The following is a 6480-nucleotide window of genomic DNA, read 5'->3' as shown; positions in this document are numbered from 1 at the left end:
CCTAAGAGTGGTGATGACCTTAAAGGTGCATGAGAGGTAGGATTTGAGAGTGGTGAGGCCAACTCTACTTGGAAGGTGACGGTTTAGGAAGATTAAGAGTCTAACCTAGGAGGTTTTGGGCAAAGAGTGATATTGGTACAATTTTGGTAGCAATTCACTCATGTATTAATCTTGAATTTACATGACCCAAGCTCCTCTATATATAGCAAGAGTGGGTTGAATATGAAAAGAGAATTGGAGGGAAATTCAAATGTTGGCACGTGGGAAGGTGGCTCCTAAATTCAGCACATGTGAGGTAGGTTCTAGAATTCTTCCATGTGCTAGAAGTTCTAGAACCTTACGCTCCACTTAGGCTAAATGCGGGCTGGACCTAAGTTTAATTAGGAGTAGAAAACTCTAATTAAACTTAGGTTAGCATTTTAGGTACCACTTTGCATGTTTCAACAAAAATACAAAAGAATTAAACTATGCTACTTTTGACAAAAAATGTAAAAACTATTCTACACTAGAGTTTATGGCATGTAGAATGCGTCCTCTTGACCCCTTTTTGACCATAACTCTAGTGGTTGCCTCAATTTGACATTTTGGTGGCCTTTCAATAGCTTGGTGTCGGGGCCTCTTCCATCAAGACCCTCAACCTGCTGCAAGAGCTCGGTGACCTCGTGAGACATTCTCTTGGCCTATCCTTTCCACTCCCTCAGCTTGGAAATTACTAAGCAGTTTGTGGCTAAGGCTTGTCCCAGCTGCTTCACATCCTGCTCCACCAAGTGTTCTTCCTCCAGAACCTCCAGCTTCTCCTTGGTCTTGTTGGACAACATGATTTTCTCAAGGTAGAAATCGGTATCCAAATTGGGATCCCACAGTCCTTCCTTTGGAGCACTTGTGCCCTCACACTCATGCACCACCACCATGTCGCGAGGAAGAGGTGGGCTTAGCGGAGCAGCCTGCGATGAAGGTGCATGCCCGTCTAAGATTGAGAGTTCGGTGAGTTCAACGCCTCCTTTTGAAGATCGGTCCAGAGTAGGTCTCCTCGTCGTCAATAGGAACAAGGGTGGCCTCAACAACAACTTTTAGCTTCAGGTCTTCAGCAAAAAGAGCTTGGGCAGCTGCTGATGGAAGAGGGCCAAGCACCACCTCAAAGGAAGGTCACCCACAAAGACATCTAGGACCAACTACAAGGGCAATGACCAAGAGGCTTGATGAGCATTGGGACACTGCCACTGATGGCAGAGAAACCTATCTTTACATGCTCCAAGAAGTCCAACATCAAGCGTATCATAACTTTAATTTCTTGTCCAAATAGTATAGAATTTCCTTTTGTTAAAATTGTTTAAATTGCAATTAGGATTAAAATAGGTTTACCTATGTTAGCTTACGGTTTCTAGAACCTACTAAACTAACTTATGTCGGCCATGTGAAGCATAGGCGCACCCATGTGCTCACGTTTTCCATGTGCTCCCATGTGCTCACATTTGCATGTAATTTGGCTAGCATTTCCTTTTCATTTACATTTGCATTTTCGGTCCTCCAAGGCTATTTAAGGAGGAGCCTACCTCATGTTTTCACAAGATGAATTTGAGTAATGAAATGCTGCCAAAATGTGTCATTCTTACTCCCTTGCCTAAAATCTCTTAAGATTTAGGTCTCTAATCTTCAAACCATTCACCTACAAAGAGAGTTGGCCGAACCTCTCTCACTCTCCTACTCTTCATGCACCTCCAAGGTTACCATAACTCTTAGGAGAGCCTTGTTCCACCTACAATCCATTGAAGCTTCCGCAAACCACCACAAAAACCGTAAAAGAGAAGAGCTCAATGCCATCATTTGGTATCTAGAGCTATGTTCTTCAAGAGATAAGTGTCTCTTTTCATTTTTTCTGCTTGAGTTCTTCTTATCTTCATGTTGTTCATCTTTTGTTCATGTTGTCTTGCTGGTTTTATTTTTTTAATTTGGTTTAGATGTTATTCTAAGCATTTCAATCGGTAGAAATTGTTCAATTTGTTCTTGAACACCTTATTTTCAATTTTGTGTAGGATTCTATGGTGAATTGTGTTGTTGTTTTGATTTTAGGATATTTGAGTCTTGCTTGAATTTCTGTTCGGTTCATATGATGTGTTTGAGTCATTTTATTTTCTGGATCTATAAGTTTTGTCTAGTCATGTAATTCCAAAATTGTCAACAAATCTTAGTAGTACTTTTCTTGATTCATTTGTTTCTTGTTTTGATTTGAGTGTTTAATTTGAATTCTGAATTGATTTGTTCCTTTGGTGCATTTTTCCTTTTAGTTTGAGTTCATATTTGTATGCTAGATCCATACAAATTCTATCACATTCATTCCATTGTGTTTTTGTAGTTTCTCATTCTGTTTTTAATTCCAGATTTAGGAATCCTCTGTTTTAACAAATTCTGTTATGGCTGTTTTGTTTTATGAAAATTAAATACGTTGAAAGAAAAATATGAGATTCTGGATTTCAGTGGTTTGAAGTGTTAGAAAAAGAAGAAAAAAAGAATTAGTTGAAAGGCAAAATAGAAAAAAAAAGATAAATCACACAAAAAAAGTGTGCATTCTGGCGCTAAAAACTGGCGGTAATTGGACATTGATTTTGAAAAATTTATCACAATTAATTGGTACATGTTTTTGGTGTGATTCCAGCGCCAAAATTTTGTTAAGAGACTGAATTGTTTGTGTTTAAATTTTCAGAAGCAAATTCAAAATAGCCAGCTAAGCATAAATATTTGAAGTCACGCTTTCTGAACCTTAATTTTCCAGTAGTGTTGTTTTGGTTTTTCAAATCAATTCTAGTGCCATTCTTTAGGTTCCTTTTGTGTGCCATCCTTTATTGAGTGCCTATTTTTATTTGCTTGTCCAATTTCATTATGAACTCTTTCTAGTTGTGTCATATCATTAAATCCAATTGCAGTGGTTCTGTTTTTAAAATTTAATTGTTTCTTGCTTTCTTTTCTTGACCTCTATATTGTTGGTGGATAAATTTCAATTGGTGCTTGTTGAGTGGAAATTGACTTGAGGAGAGTCTAGCTCTACTTAGTAGGTACTGTTTTGGAGAATTTAATTGCTTAAATCATAAGAGGTTCAGGGCAAGGGGCAGCAGCAAATACAAATACCAAAAACAAACCATACACTTTGAAGGACACAACAAAGAAGAGCAACAACAAGTCAAATGAGTGCATAGCTTAGCAAGCTGAAATTTTATTTGTGCAATTTAATTTCTTTGCATTTCTTGAGTTGTAATCACATTTCACTTTGGTTAATTAGTGGATTAATCACGAATTAGACGGTGAGTGTGTCTTCAAAGGCTCAAAGTTTCTAAGAAGCCTCACCTAGGAAACGACTAGTTTAAGCTTTGTAGATTAGGCTTTGTTAATTGTGTTAGCTAGATTTCTCTACGGTAATCTTTGTTTACTCTTACTTCAATTTGCTTACGCTTATCTTTGTTTAAAGCTTTGATAAATTGCTTTAGTTGTTAAATAGCTTTGCATTGTTTTCTTGCATAAAATTTGATTTCTCCATCCTCATTGTGTTCTAAGTGATTTACTTAGAAAAAGAATTGTGTGAAGATTTTGAGGGATAGCTTTTGGCTAAGGCAAAGATTTGGTACTTAAGTAGTCCTTAGTGACTCACCTCTCTTACCTGGAAAGCTACCTTCATTAACTTTCCTTTTCTTTCTTGAAGTAAAGCACTTATAAACACAAACTTTCAGTCATGTCTTCTCACTCCTCTAAATCTCTTGAAAGTGATGTGAAATCCTTGAAATCTCTTTTAAAACAACTCTCCAAGGATGTTCAATTAATTTCATGTAGACAATTGGAGAATGAGGCCAAAATTAATGAATTGACTAAAGCAAAGGATGAGAATTCTCAAAATTCAAAAAAAATCACATTCTCATACATCTAACTCTAAAGATTATGATTCTCTTAGGGAGGGAAGTCTTAGAATAAATGATTACTATCAACCACCCCCTAGGAGAAATAGAAGAAAAGAGCAAGAAAGCCCAAGAGAGGTTAGGGTAGACCTACCTCATTTCCATGGCAAATAAGATGTAGAAGTATACTTAGATTGGGAAATGAAGGTAGAGCAACTTTTTGCTTGCCATAGAGTGAGTGAAGAGAGGAAAGTACCCTTAGCCACCCTTAGTTTTGAAGGAAATGCTATGTATTGGTGGACACGTCTTCATAGGGAGCCTCCCATAGAATATTGGAATGACCTTAGGGGAGCCCTAAGACGTCGCCACATACCCTCCTACTACAATAGGGAGTTAATGGACAAGCTCCAAAGACTCCAACAAAGAAATATGAGTGTAGAAGAGTATAGACAAAAGATGGAGCTTTATATGATGAGAGCCTCTATTAGAGAGGATGATATCACCACCATAGCTAGATTTCTAAGCGGGCTCAATCTTGAGATAAGGGATAGGGTTGAAATTCTACCCTATCAAGACTAGAATGATTTGGTTCAACTTTGCATTAAAGTTGAACAACAAAATTTAAGAAAAGCTTCAAGTCAAAGAGTAGGTTCATATCCTAACTCCTATCCCAAGAGAGATTTTAAAAGGGAAGGTAACACATCTAAAGAGCAACCAAAAGAAACTACCAAACCCTTAGCAAAGGATACCTCCACCCCACCCATCCGAACTAGGGACACCAAATGCTTTAAATGCTTTGGAAGAGGACATGTGCAAGCACAATGTCCAAACCAAAGATCTTTGTTCTTAAAGGGTATAGATGAATACACTAGTGGTGAGGATGAGCCTAGTGAAAAAGAAAAGGAAGGGGGAGATGATGAGAGGGTAAATCCTTTAGAGGGGGGCTTATTAATGATTAGGAGAACCCTCAACAATCAACCTAATGCATCCATAGAAACACAAAGGGAGAACATCTTTCACACAAGATGCAATGTTTTAGAAAATATATGCTCTCTCATTGTGGATAGTGGATCATGCTGCAATTGTTGTAGCACTAGGATGGTTGAGAAACTAAATCTATAAGTAGTTCCTCATCCTAAACCTTACAAATTACAATGGATCAATGAGAATGGGGAACTAAGTGTAGATAAACAAGTGGAAGTCAAGTTCTCTATAGGTAACTACAAAGACAAAGTTTTATGTGATGTAGTACCTATGGAAGCTTGTCATATCTTATTAGGTAGACCATGGCAATTTGATAAGAAAACCTTGCATGATGGTCTAACTAACGAGATTTCCTTCACCCATAAGCAAAAAAAGTTTGTACTTAATCCTTTACCATATTCCCAAGTGGTAAGAGATCAAATACAAATGAAACATAAGAGGGATGAGGAAAATAAAAAAAAAAGAGATAGAAAAAGAGAAAATCCTTAAGGATAGGAAGGCGTGGGAGAAGAGTGTTCCTTCCCATAAGGTTATTCAACAAGACAAACCTTTTGAAAACACCTTGGAAGCTTCTTGTTGAACAACCTAACCTAATCTTTTGTAAAGGAACACTTGCATGCACTGCCACAAATCTTGAACCTATGATTTTACCTCCTCAAGTTAAAAAATCTTTTAAGTGAATTTGATGATATATTCTCTAAAGAGGGACCCATAGGACTTCCTCCTATTAGAGGTATAGAACATCAAATTGACTTGATTCCGGGGGCAAGCCTACCAAATAGGCCAGTATATAGAACTAACCCTGAGGAAACGAAGGAGATAGAGTCTCAAGTTCAAGACTTGTTGGAGAAGGGATGGGTTCAAAAGAGCCTAAGCCCTTGTGTTGTACCTGTCTTGTTGATGCCCAAAAAGGATGGAAAATGGAGAATGTGTTGTGATTGTCGAGCAATCAACAACATCACCATCAAGTATAGGCATCCAATCCCAAGGCTTGATGACATGCTTGATGAGTTACATGGGTCAATTATATTTTCCAAAATTGATCTTAAAAGTGGATATCACCAAATTCGAATCAAGGAGGGTGATGAATGGAAAACCGCTTTTAAGACTAAGTTTGGTCTATATGAATGGTTGGTGATGCCTTTTGGTCTCACTAACGCACCTAGTACATTCATGAGGCTAATGAATCATGCCTTGAGAGATTGTATAGGTAAATATGTAGTAGTATACTTTGATGATATCTTAGTGTATAGTAAAAACCTAGAAGACCATCTAAGTCACCTTGGGGAAGTTCTTCTAGTGCTTAGGAATAATAGTTTGTTTGCCAATAGGGATAAGTGTACTTTTTGTGTGGATAGTATAGTTTTTCTAAGCTTTATAGTAAACAAAAAGGGGGTACATGTTTACCCTGAGAAAATCAAAGTCATCCAAGAGTGGCCAACTCCACAAAATGTAAGTGATGTGAGAAGCTTTCATGGTTTAGCTAGCTTTTATAGATGCTTTGTGCCAAATTTTTCAAGCATAGCTTCACCTCTCAATGAGCTTGTAAAGAAAGATATTACATTTTGTTGGAATGAAAAGCATGAACAAGCCTTTCAAAGGCTAAAGGCTCAAC

General features: G+C 37.5%; 1 pseudogene; it reads left to right on the top strand.

Annotated features, from left to right (window-relative positions):
• Positions 1-4169: 4169 nt before the first annotated feature.
• On the top strand, positions 4170-5354 carry LOC150025506 (uncharacterized; annotated as a pseudogene).
• The last annotated feature ends 1126 nt before the right edge of the window (positions 5355-6480 follow it).

Source organism: Phaseolus vulgaris, chromosome 8 (genome assembly GCF_051622355.1).
Source record: "Phaseolus vulgaris cultivar YP4 chromosome 8, ASM5162235v1, whole genome shotgun sequence".
Taxonomy (NCBI): domain Eukaryota; kingdom Viridiplantae; phylum Streptophyta; class Magnoliopsida; order Fabales; family Fabaceae; genus Phaseolus; species Phaseolus vulgaris.
The sequence above is the reverse complement of the archived record's forward strand: the minus strand, read 5'-3'. Positions and strand labels throughout refer to the sequence as shown.